Genomic DNA, 13,721 nt, shown 5'->3' on the forward strand with positions numbered 1-13,721 from the left:
TAATGATGTTGACGGCGAGACCATGAGACAATGAGGGCAGCTGTGAAAACAATTAATTTTCGTGTTTTTCTTTCAGCACACTCCTGGCCTCGCTAATTTTGCTAGCCATAGTTGCTGAGTAGCCTTCTTGATCTTAGGTAACTTCGGCATTGCTATAAGTTCACTAAGAAAGTTATAAAAACAACGTAGATAGCTAGTAACCAACGCAAGTGCCTACGCGCATGTAACCGCTTTGACGTCTGTAGCGTAACTGAGTCATTCTCCCGCCCCCGTCTCGCCTATAAATAACCGCTCTGAGCAGCCTCGCTTCTCGCCCAGTTTCACACTACCTTTCATTGCTACCAGATGTATGAGAATTTCGAAAAAAATCTTAAAAAATCGCTGTATATATGCAAAAATAAACACGCAAAAACGATTCTGTCAAAACTCAAGTCATACAGACGACGCAGTTACGATGACGTCATCATTTTAAAAAACCGCTATATCTTCATTATTTGTGAAAATAATTGGCTGAAACTTCTGGAAAGCATGCACGGCATGTTTCTGCATAGATACAAGTAATAACTCGATTTTTTATTTTTTCAAATTGACATGTCATCCGCCATAGCGGACGGTCCCCTTAACAATAAGGAAGGTACTTAGCGGCAGCTGAACCGGTTGTAAGCTTCGAACAAGGGGGTTCGGTAGTTAACTACTTGTCCGGCAGTTGGCGGTCAGCTCGACTGCAAGGAGAGGAGTCACTTTGCTTTAGGCCCAGGAAACGCAGAGTGAGTGGTGGCATGAGGTGGGACTATATGTATAGGACCTCAGGTTTGTATAGTTAGGAAAAATACAATTTCCGACAAATTGTTATTTGTTCCGATATGTATACAAACCCTCAGTCCTTTAACAATAGGAAGACTCACTTCTTGGTGGGTGGAATCCGAGTCTTAAGAACAGACTGGTGTTCGTCCTACCTTGGATTCCCTCCCTGGTCGTAAGAGCAGAGGGAGGGATCCTAGCCTCTGCCCAGCTGATCGGGGTGTGCACCGCAGGATCAGTGATCAGACTTCTGGACCAAATTATAAGAGGGAGGCAAGCGTACCTCTTATACGTAATTAGCAAAAAGCAAGAACTAGTTCCTATTTCAAGAGCCAAAATGAAGTCATGGGTTTGTCTCTTGTTGGCTTCCACTCCCCCCCCCCCCCCCCCCCCCCCCCCCCCACCCCCCCCCCCCCCCCCCCCCCCTTGTCGGGGAGTGGTGGATAGACACTTCAATCCCTACTGAAAGGGATAGAATGGAGCTCGGTTGTGTAGCTTACCTGCATCGGCCTCCTGTTCAGCGTAGTGACGACCGCGGCCCTCTGCCCGCGCGTAGAGGAGAAGAACGAAGGAGGAAGAGAAGCCAGTCACACACTCTTTCACTCGTCCATTCATGCAGTCAAACAAGGATGCAATGCTGTTCTGTCCACTCGGGTGCTGGGTAGACTACACAACTTGTTGAGCAGCCACCATGGGTCCCAAGGAAAAAGTGTCCAAGGACCTGTGGGTGATATTCCAAAGTAGAATGAAGTGAAGGTGGTCTGGTTGGCCCAAACCCCTGCCTTCAGGGAGAAGTTCTTGCGGAATGCAAGGGTTGGACCAATACCTCTGACTTCGTGGGCTCTCGGACGAAGGGTACGGGTGTCGTCACTACCAGCTGTGTCGTACGCCCTCCTGATCACCTCACGCAGCCAGAAAGAAAGCGTGTTCTTGGAAACTTCTTTCTTGGTAACCCCGGTGCTAACGAAGAGGCGTTGACACTCAGGCCGGAGGTGTCGAGTTCTCTTCAGATAGCGCCGTAGTGCCCTCACAGGACAAAGCAGCATCTCATCCACATCATTATCGGTGAAATCCTTCAGTGAAGGGATCGTGAAGGACTCGAACCGGTCGTCAGGGACCGAAGGATTCTGAGTCTTCGCTACGAAGTTCGGGACGAAATCGAGCGTCACCGATCCCCATCCCCTGGAATGCTTGACGTCCAAGGAAAGACCATGAAGTTCCCCTACTCTCTTTGCTGATGCCAGGGCCAGCAGGAAGAGGGTCTTGAGGGGTCAGTTCCCTGTCTGACGGGACTCTCGGAGTGGCTTGAAGGGTCTGCGAGTCAAAACTCCTAAGGACGAGAGTCACATTCCACCCGGGAGCCTGAGTTCCCTGGGGGGTGGGCAAGACCTCTCAAAGCTCTTCATCAGGAGGAGATCTGAAAGAAAGAGATGTCCGCACCTCGCAGTTTAAGGACTAGGGCCCAGGGCGGCTCTGTATCCTTTAACTGCGGAGACGGAGAGAAGCTTCTCTCGGTGAAGGAATACAAGGAAATCCGCTACCTGCTGAAGAGTGGCTCTGAGAGGAGCCAACCACAGAAGACGGACCACTTCCCCTGGTAGACAGCTGCAGAGGACTGCCTGAGGTATCCAGCCATCTCTGTTTCTGTGCTGCGAGAAAAGCCTCTCCCTCGCAAGAGATGGTGGATAACAGACAGCCGTGAAGACACAGGGACTCGACGGACCAGTGGTACCGTTCTATGTGTGGCTGGCACGGAAGGTTGTGCCAGGGGGGAATCTCTCTCATCGCTTCGGCAAGCAGAGCCAGCAGGTCCGGGTACCAAACAGCCTGAGGTCGTTTGGGCGCCACCAGGATCTTCTGAAGGTTCGCGTTGATCAGCGCCCTGCTGATCACTTTGCGAATCAGACAGAATGGGGGAAAGGCATAGACAAAAGCGTATGCCAAACCACAGATCCAAATACGTCACCAAAAAGACAGTCCAGAAGATCAACGGCGATGGACTGTGTTGGGGTCAGATGGGACTTTTCATAATTGATCAGGAGGCCTAAAGATTTTGCCAACAGTAATGTAGTCTGAAGGTCCTCCAGACACCTTGCTCTCGATGACGACCGTATGAGCCAGTCGTCCAGGTAAAGGGAGACTCGTATCTTCGAGAGGTGAAGCCACTTTGCCACGTTCCGCATGAGAAAAGTGAAAATCATGGGAGCTGTGCTCAGTCCGAAGCATAGAGCTCTGAACTGGAAGACCTGTCCTCTTAAAATGAACCTGAGAAACTTCCTGGACTGGGGATGGATGGGGACATGGAAGTAAGCGTCTTGGAGATCCCATGACACCATCCAATCCCCTGGTCTCAAGGCCCCCAGGACCAACTGCGATGTTTCCATTTTGAAGCTTTCTTTCTTCACAAAAAGGTTCAGACTGCTGACATCTAGGACAGGCCTCCATCCCCCAGACTGCTTCGGAACCAGGAATAACCTGTTGTAGAAGCCTGGGGAATCTGTCAAGAGCACTCGTTCTATGGCTCTTTTCTCGATCATCTGATCTAATAAATCGAGTAGAATCTGTTGCTTCTGCGGCTGATAAGATGGTGACAGGTCTATAGGCTTCATGCTCAACAGAGGCATGGAGAGAAAGGGAATTTTGTATCCCTTCTCTATAATCTTGAGGGACCAGGCGTCCGTCCCCCTTGCTCTCCAAGCCTCTGCGAAGAGAGAAAGTCTCCCTCCCACTGGTGCCTGAAGGGCAAGGTTGTCACTTCTTTCCCCTCTGCTTTGCGGGGGTTCTGCCTCTAGCAAAGCCCCTTCCTCGTGTAGAAGCTCTTGATGGTGCTCTGCCACGAAAGGGCTTGAAATTCTTCTTTGGTACTTGAGCTACTTGAGAAGAGGATTGCGCCGCAGGAGGTCTAGATGATTGAGACAGCAAATCCTGTGTCGCTTTCTCTTTCAGGTTCACAGATAAATCCTTTACCATATTTTCAGGAAAAAGATGGGAAGAAAAGGGGGCAAATAATAACTCTGCTTTCTGCGTAGGAGAAACTGATTTAGCAGTAAAACTGCAGAAAAGCGCCCGTTTATTTAATATTCCCATAGTAAAGTGGGCAGCTAACTCATCTGAGCCATCCCTTACTGCTTTATCCATACATGACAGGACGCTCGATAATTCTTCTAGTGACACTGATTCTGGGCTCTTAGCTTGCAGACCTAAAGCTCCTAAGCACCAGTCTAGGAAGTTAAATACTTCCAACGTCCTGTACAGTCCTTTTAGATGGTGATCTATTTCAGGCATAGTCCATGAAACCTTAGCCGAGGACAGGTAAGATCTCCTTGGTGCCTCGACCAGGTTTGAGAAGTCACCTTGCGCAGACGAAGGAAGTCTCAACCCTGTTTCTTCTCCGGTCTCATACCATATACCGGCTCTCCCGTTTAGCTTAGCTGGAGGAAGCGCAAAGGACGTCTTTCCTTTCGTCTTCCTTGGTTCCATCCAATCATTCATTCTCTTGAACGCTCTTTTAGTAGAAAGCGAAGAAGCCATCCTAACAAAACCCGGAGCTTTTCTCGTCTTGGATGAGGATAGTTGCGAAGGCGGTGAGAGAGGAACTGGCGCTTGGAATTTTTCCGAAAACAATTCCTTCAGTAAGCGCGTTAACGTGCTATAATCCGTAGATGCTTCTGAAGGCTCTTCCTCTTCTGCAGGATGTGTATCGTTAGAAGACTCTCCTTGATCTTGATGGGCCGAAGTTTCTTTAGCTAAAAAGAAGCGCTTATCCTTTGAGGCTCTGTTCGTAAGGGGCAGCTCCTATCCGCTGAAGGAATAGACGAGACAATGCGCGAATGTTCCGCTGTTGTCCTTGAAAACTTAAGACTCTCTTGTAAAGCCTTGTCTTTCGAAGCCATCAGAGGCAAAGGTTCTTCAAAAGCCTCTTTGCGGGATTCCTGTCGAGCTCCTCTCAGTTGAGTACGTTTATCTTTCTGAACGGAAGAGAAGTCTGATCTAAGTTGAGAATCCTGATTAGCCGGTCGTCTATCGTCATCGCGAGCGCCCTTGCTAAGGGAGCGAGACTTAGGACTCGCAGGAAGTCGCACGTCTTTCAATGAAAACTTTCGATCCCGCTGGACTCTATTGTCTATAAGACGTTTATCCATCAAAGAAGCGTCCTCAAAAGCGTCCTGAAGCGGGACATGCTCTAATGGACGTCGAGCGTCTTTAAAACTTCGCTTAGAGCGCTTAACTTGCATCGGGGCGTCCTCTCGAGCGTCCTGGTGAGTCTTACGATCTCTTTTCAAGCGTTGCAAGTTCTCATATTCTAAAGCACGAGCCTCCCGTCGATATTTATACAGTACTTCTCTTTCTTGAGGGGTAAGATCAGAAACATAATCTAAACGTTGCTCTCTTTGACTTCTAGAGCCTTCTTGAACGTCCTGATACTTCTGGCGTTGGTAGGCTCTCTCATGATAGAAGCGTCGAGTTGATGCAGAAGTCCGGCAAACGTCGACACGAGGCTTCTCTTGATCGTTCTCAACCTCCTGACAAAAGCGAGGGCCGCCTGTGCGACATCTAACGCTTCTGTCCCCATCCCCACTTCTGGAAACTCTCTCTCCGGAAACACTTGCGTGTTCTCGGTCGAGTCTAAAGAATCCAGAAGAGGACGACGAAGGGGAGGCTAAGGAACAAGGCGAAGCCGACAAGGGTTGTTTCGATCTTTTAACAGGAAGCCAAAGATCCTTTCTACGCCTTTGGGGCTCCTCTTCTCTCCTTGCGAAGAAAGCCGACAATCGTTGACGCAATTGCATACGAGTCTCATTAGATGGTGAAGTTCCACGTTCAGGAGAAGGACTCATCATATGCGAAGAAGGGCGAATTGAAGCCCTCTTCTTCCTCTGAACTCTAAGACGATGATAGTTCTCAAAAGCGTCCTCATCAGAAGACGTCCTGCATCTCTTCTTAGGCGTCAAGTCTTCGAAGTGTTCGGGTGATGATGAAAGAACAGGACGAGAAGTAGGACGTGAAGCGTCCCCTTCCTTAAAACCCTCCTAACTAAGAAGGGACGAGGAAAGACGCTATGGACCGCCACTTGTGACGGACATCTAGTGTCAAATCTCGTTCTACTCGTGAGATGGCCCTTCTGAGAGCTCCATCCCCGGGTAAGGACCGAGGACGAACCTCAGAGGACGAAAATAAAAAAAGCACTCCTTCAATATCCGAGCTCATTCACACGCTTCGGCAGCCTGGGAAGCGTCCACAGGATCTGCTGAAGGGACGCCAGACCGGTGGGAATTTCCCGTAGCCCTCCTTCGGTTTTCGACATGTCTATTCCCTGAGTCCTGGGAGTCCGACAGAGGTCTATTCCTAGAGGCACTATGGGACCGATCTGACGCCCCCCCCCTCCAATACACTAATGGGGGCACTAATGTTTTCATTCACTAACTTCACTATGGTTCTTCAATGCACTCACTTTCGATTCTAGTGCACGAATCGACTCCATGATGGAAGAAAGGGCAATACCTTCTGAAGCAATAACTTCATTGCCCGAAGGCAAATACACAGGGTTAGATGTAACAACCTCTACAGGAAGGTTAGAATGCGAATCACTACCCTTACTTTTCACAGAAGCACTTCTGGAGGAAGATCTTCTGATTCTATCCCTTTCAAGCTTACGAACATACGAATCATAAGTCTTCCATTCATTTTCAGTCAACCTTTCACACTCTTTACACCTATCATTCATCAAACAAATATGATCTCTACATTTCGTGCATACTGTATGAGGATCCACCGAAGCCTTCGGTAGCCTAACCTTACACTCTAGCACGGTACACACTCTAAAACCACTAGTGAAGTAGATCAAGAATATTAGAGAATTTATTTCTAAACCAAATCCAATGAAAAACCACAATTCGCGTATGCCAATCCACCGAGCAAGTTTCCAAATACCAAAGAGACAATCAAATACTACCAAGGTGAACAAATAGTTTATCCAAAACTTCCTAGGCGGAGGTCTGTAAAACAGGTTGGTCTACCTGACCGGCGACAGAGAAAAATCTGAATAGAAAACGGGAATGGTTCCTGACACCCGCCTCCCAGCGGCGGGAATGGGTACTAACCACCTGGCCGACCACTGCGTGTGCTGGGAGTTTTGAAATTCTGTCGGACTTCGGAGAATACAGCTATATATATACCTGATAGGGTAAGTGTCATGAACAAATTTTTTTTTTAATATAGTAAGCCATTCAGAGTTAGCAAAAGCCTATTTATGAGTGAAGTCTAAATGAAACTGGAAACTTAAATTTTTCAAGGTATCATAGTTGAATACAACAGCATTTGCAATATTACTGCCTGACTTAAGTTGAAAGGATATTGGTTAATTTTTGTACGACAATAATAAGTTCATGAAAGGAAATTGTTAACGACTGAGAGTATATACAATGTAACTAAAAAGGGAAAAGAGATCCCATGAGAAGATGAACCAACACGAGAAGCACTGGAAACAACAACTGGGCAAACTATAATAACTTCAATGTACGTACCAAATTGAGAAGAGTAGGAATGTTCAAATAGCATCACTAGGGAAGTCTCGGCAAATTCAAAGCTACAACTAAACTGTGCATGGATCTGATAAACACAGTCTAAGAATAGAAGGAAGGTTGGTGAATTTGCTTTTGACCGGTGGGCACTTGGGGTATAACAAGATCGAGCATGGCGAGTTGCAAAAGGATGTCCTCCTTGAATCCACTCCCTTTCTATCAAAGCTTCAAATCTGCAAAACAAGAAGAATGCCTTACAATTTCTCTTAGGAAGCTACACGAATATGTATTTTTAAATGTACATGTACATAATATGGTTACTTCAGTAGGTGAAAATTCACTTTGAAAGTGTAAGTAGGGTTCTATACTCGTCCAATCTTGAAAATATTGGTGAGAACAGTTACGAAGAATCTTGGCATTTAAGAACACTTTTGCTGACGACAAATTTTTTTTAGCTTATCAGTGTTCATTTGATAACTTGAACGACAACAGTAAGAGCTACATTAAAGTTTCTCCATATTACTATGCTGCTTATTTTACACATTTTTCAGTGTTCTATTCTCTTTTCCAATGTGTTTTCAGTGTGACCAATATAAAATTATCACAAAAATTGTCAGGAGAGCTCTTTATGTGTTTATTATTTTATTGTTCTTAAAAGCTACAATAACTCCAAAATTCTTGTTTTATTGATCTTAAATGCTACATCAACTCCAAAATTCTTATGTATATGGGGGATATCTCTCAAATTATTGTTATATATAATATATATGGTAGTACAACCAGAGTTTTTGTGTTGTAAGTTTCCTTATTTGTTTTCATACAGTCACTTTTGCCATTTCTAATGCATTGTCTAATACAGAGTTGGGATACTTTATTTCAATTTCTTACCTGTATTCCTAATGTTACTTATTTCATCATCAATGTATTTAGGGATACCTAGATGTAAGTAATGCTCTCATGAACATGGATGTGAAAACTGATACTTAACATTATTACTTTGACCAGAATAGAAAATGACCTTACGTAGAAATATTGACAGGCTTTCTGTGAACACTATTCAAACCCATTACGGATAGCTGTAAACTAGGGAGCATGGTAACATAGCAGCAGTGAGTTTATAGGGTACTACCAACTGCAAAAATGATGAAAGACAAGGGAAAGCAAGAACAGACTGCTAGAAAAGGTGTGTGAGTAGGTGAAGAAATCATTGATTATCATGTGTATTGAGGCCTTGATAATGACAATGATGCAGATGAATTTTCAGGAATTGAAGAGGATTAAGCTTGCCATTACAGAACACTGACATTTTCCAAACTTCTACAAGCTTTCTGCTATAACCAAGATACTTTAGTTCTTCTTGCCATGTTTTATTATTGAATTCATGTATGGTATTCTCATTTCAAATGAAGATCCTGCTTGCCAGACTTCCAGCGTTGCTGGTATTTTCATTTATACTGGTACAGTAACTTTTTAAAATGGTTTTCTTCTTAAACAGTATTTAAGCTGCTGCTCCTTTTATCTTTTCTATTACAATAGAACTTACTAATGAGAAAGCAAGTTTATCTTGTTGTCATATAGTTGCATGTTTTTGTTCAAGTTTTTTTTGTTTCCTCGTTAGCTATGAAAAATACAAATTGATTAAAAAAATTTGTGTCAGTTTTCAATAACATTAAATGATTACATGAAACCACAAATAATTTGTTTCTTATTCTTCCCAGCTGAAATGGGTGATGCCGAGGTCTTACATATATTCTTGTATGGAATAGAATGGAACACAAAATTTAGGCCAAAGGCTAAACACTGGGACCTCTAAGGTCATTCAGCAGTGAAAGGGAAATTGAGAGCTAAAGGTTTCAAAGGTGTAACAGAAGGAAAACCTCCCAGTTGCACTATGAAACAATTGGTAGGAGTGTAGCTATTTTTTTCTTCATTTTATCTAAAACATTACTGCCAATAATGCTTGCAAGTTCTGATGTTGGTGGGGTACTCTTTGAGTAATAATGTTTTGTTTCTGTTCATACTTTACCTTTTCTTTTTTATCTAGCAACTTAAACTCTTCCCTTAAGCTAATTTAACTTCCTTTAAAGTCTAATTTGTATCTTCGAGAGGTGAAGCCACTTTGCCACGTTCCGCATGAGAAAAGTGAAAATCATGGGAGCTGTGCTCAGTCCGAAGCATAGAGCTCTGAACTGGAAGACCTGTCCTCTTAAAATGAACCTGAGAAACTTCCTGGACTGGGGATGGATGGGGACATGGAAGTAAGCGTCTTGGAGATCCCATGACACCATCCAATCCCCTGGTCTCAAGGCCCCCAGGACCAACTGCGATGTTTCCATTTTGAAGCTTTCTTTCTTCACAAAAAGGTTCAGACTGCTGACATCTAGGACAGGCCTCCATCCCCCAGACTGCTTCGGAACCAGGAATAACCTGTTGTAGAAGCCTGGGGAATCTGTCAAGAGCACTCGTTCTATGGCTCTTTTCGATCTATCTGATCTAATAAATCGAGTAGAATCTGTTGCTTCTGCGGCTGATAAGATGGTGACAGGTCTATAGGCTTCATGCTCAACAGAGGCATGGAGAGAAAAGGGAATTTTGTGTATCCTTCTCTATAATCTTGAGGGACCAGGCGTCCGTCCCCCTTGCTCTCCAAGCCTCTGCGAAGAGAGAAAGTCTCCCTCCCACTGGTGCCTGAAGGGCAAGGTTGTCACTTCTTTCCCCTCTGCTTTGCGGGGGTTCTGCCTCTAGCAAAGCCCCTTCCTCGTGTAGAAGCTCTTGATGGTGCTCTGCCACGAAAGGGCTTGAAATTCTTCTTTGGTACTTGAGCTACTTGAGAAGAGGATTGCGCCGCAGGAGGTCTAGATGATTGAGACCAGCAATCCTGTGTCGCTTTCTCTTTCAGGTTCACAGTAAATCCTTTACCATATTTTCAGGAAAAAAGATGGGAAGAAAAGGGGCAAATAATAACTTCTGCTTTCTGCGTAGGAGAAACTGATTTAGCAGTAAAACTGCAGAAAAAAGCGCCCCCGTTTATTTAATATTCCCATAGTAAAGTGGGCAGCTAACTCATCTGAGCCATCCCTTACTGCTTTATCCATACATGACAGGACGCTCGATAATTCTTCTAGTGACACTGATTCTGGGCTCTTAGCTTGCAGACCTAAAGCTCCTAAGCACCAGTCTAGGAAGTTAAATACTTCCAACGTCCTGTACAGTCCTTTTAGATGGTGATCTATTTCAGGCATAGTCCATGAAACCTTAGCCGAGGACAGGTAAGATCTCCTTGGTGCCTCGACCAGGTTTGAGAAGTCACCTTGCGCAGACGAAGGAAGGAAAGTCTCAACCCGGTGTTTTCTTCTCCGGTCTCATACCATATACCGGCTCTCCCGTTTAGCTTAGCTGGAGGAAGCGCAAAGGACGTCTTTCCTTTCGTCTTCCTTGGTTCCATCCAATCATTCATTCTCTTGAACGCTCTTTTAGTAGAAAGCGAAGAAGCCATCCTAACAAAACCCGGAGCTTTTCTCGTCTTGGATGAGGATAGTTGCGAAGGCGGTGAGAGAGGAACTGGCGCTTGGAATTTTTCCGAAAACAATTCCTTCAGTAAGCGCGTTAACGTGCTATAATCCGTAGATGCTTCTGAAGGCTCTTCCTCTTCTGCAGGATGTGTATCGTTAGAAGACTCTCCTTGATCTTGATGGGCCGAAGTTTCTTTAGCTAAAAAGAAGCGCTTATCCTTTGAGGCTCTGTTCGTAAGGGGCAGCTCCTATCCGCTGAAGGAATAGACGAGACAATGCGCGAATGTTACTCGTGCCTGTTGTCCTTGAAAACTTAAGACTCTCTTGTAAAGCCTTGTCTTTCGAAGCCATCAGAGGCAAAGGTTCTTCAAAAGCCTCTTTGCGGGATTCCTGTCGAGCTCCTCTCAGTTGAGTACGTTTATCTTTCTGAACGGAAGAGAAGTCTGATCTAAGTTGAGAATCCTGATTAGCCGGTCGTCTATCGTCATCGCGAGCGCCCTTGCTAAGGGAGCGAGACTTAGGACTCGCAGGAAGTCGCACGTCTTTCAATGAAAACTTTCGATCCCGCTGGACTCTATTGTCTATAAGACGTTTATCCATCAAAGAAGCGTCCTCAAAAGCGTCCTGAAGCGGGACATGCTCTAATGGACGTCGAGCGTCTTTAAAACTTCGCTTAGAGCGCTTAACTTGCATCGGGGCGTCCTCTCGAGCGTCCTGGTGAGTCTTACGATCTCTTTTCAAGCGTTGCAAGTTCTCATATTCTAAAGCACGAGCCTCCCGTCGATATTTATACAGTACTTCTCTTTCTTGAGGGGTAAGATCAGAAACATAATCTAAACGTTGCTCTCTTTGACTTCTAGAGCCTTCTGAAACGCTCTGATACTTCTGCGTGTAGGCTCTCTCATGGAAGAAGCGTCGAGGTTGATGCAGAAGGTCCGGCAAACGCGACACGAGGCTTCTCTTGATCGTTCTCAACCTCCTGACAAAAGCGAGGGCCGCCTGTGCGACATCTAACGCTTCTGTCCCCATCCCCACTTCTGGAAACACTCTCTCCGGAAACACTTGCGTCTCGTCGAGTCTAAAGAATCCAGAAGAGGACGACGAAGGGGAGGCTAAGGAACAAGGCGAAGCCGACAAGGGTTGTTTCGATCTTTTAACAGGAAGCCAAAGATCCTTTCTACGCCTTTGGGGCTCCTCTTCTCTCCTTGCGAAGAAAGCCGACAATCGTTGACGCAATTGCATACGAGTCTCATTAGATGGTGAAGTTCCACGTTCAGGAGAAGGACTCATCATATGCGAAGAAGGGCGAATTGAAGCCTCTTCTTCCTACTGAACTCTAAGACGATGATAGTTCTCAAAAGCGTCCTCATCAGAAGACGTCCTGCATCTCTTCTTAGGCGTCAAGTCTTCGAAGTGTTCGGTGTGATGATGAAAAAAGAACAGGACGAGAAGTAGGACGTGAAGCTCCTTCCTTAAAACCTCTCCTAAGAGGACGAGAAAGACGCTGGACCGCTGTGCGACATTCTAGGTGTTCAATCTCGTTCTCCTCGTGAGAGGCCCTCTGAGAGCTCCATCCCCGGTAAGGAGAGGACGCCTCAGAGGACGAAAAGCACTCCTTCAATATCCGAGCTCATTCACACGCTTCGGCAGCCTGGGAAGCGTCCACAGGATCTGCTGAAGGGACGCCAGACCGGTGGGAATTTCCCGTAGCCCTCCTTCGGTTTTCGACATGTCTATTCCCTGAGTCCTGGGAGTCCGACAGAGGTCTATTCCTAGAGGCACTATGGGACCGATCTGACGCCCCCTCCACTACACTAGGGGCACTAATGTTTTCACTACACTTCACTATGGTCTTCAATGCACTCACTTTCGATTCTAGTGCACGAATCGACTCCATGATGGAAGAAAGGGCAATACCTTCTGAAGCAATAACTTCATTGCCCGAAGGCAAATACACAGGGTTAGATGTAACAACCTCTACAGGAAGGTTAGAATGCGAATCACTACCCTTACTTTTCACAGAAGCACTTCTGGAGGAAGATCTTCTGATTCTATCCCTTTCAAGCTTACGAACATACGAATCATAAGTCTTCCATTCATTTTCAGTCAACCTTTCACACTCTTTACACCTATCATTCATCAAACAAATATGATCTCTACATTTCGTGCATACTGTATGAGGATCCACCGAAGCCTTCGGTAGCCTAACCTTACACTCTAGCACGGTACACACTCTAAAACTAGTTGAAGTAGATCCAGACATATTAGAGAAATTTCTAAACCAAATCCAATGAAAAACCACAATCGCGTATGCCAATCCACCGAGCAAGTTTCAAATACCAAGAGACAATCAAATACTCAAGTGAACAAAGAGTTTATCCAAAATCCTAGGCGGAGGTCTGTAAACAGTTGTCTACCGACCGGCGACAGAGAAAAATCTGAATAGAAAACGGGAATGGTTCCTGACACCCGCCTCCCAGCGGCGGGAATGGGTACTAACCACCTGGCCGACCACTGCGTGTGCTGGGAGTTTTGAAATTCTGTCGGACTTCGGAGAATACAGCTATATATATACCTGATAGGGTAAGTGTCATGAACAAATTTTTTTTTTTAATATAGTAAGCCATTCAGAGTTAGCAAAAGCCTATTTATGAGTGAAGTCTAAATGAAACTGGAAACTTAAATTTTTCAAGGTATCATAGTTGAATACAACAGCATTTGCAATATTACTGCCTGACTTAAGTTGAAAGGATATTGGTTAATTTTTGTACGACAATAATAAGTTCATGAAAGGAAATTGTTAACGACTGAGAGTATATACAATGTAACTAAAAAGGGAAAAGAGATCCCATGAGAAGATGAACCAACACGAGAAGCACTGGAACAA

At 45.2% G+C, this 13,721-nt stretch overlaps 1 pseudogene; it reads right to left on the reverse strand.

The window, feature by feature from the left end:
* Positions 1-4,086, reverse strand: part of LOC135210672 (myotubularin-related protein 9-like) — a 33,325-nt pseudogene extending 29,239 nt beyond the window's left edge.
* Positions 4,087-13,721: the final 9,635 nt, after the last annotated feature.

The sequence above is a fragment of the Macrobrachium nipponense genome, chromosome 4 (assembly GCF_015104395.2).
Source record: "Macrobrachium nipponense isolate FS-2020 chromosome 4, ASM1510439v2, whole genome shotgun sequence".
Taxonomy (NCBI): Eukaryota; Metazoa; Arthropoda; class Malacostraca; order Decapoda; family Palaemonidae; genus Macrobrachium; species Macrobrachium nipponense.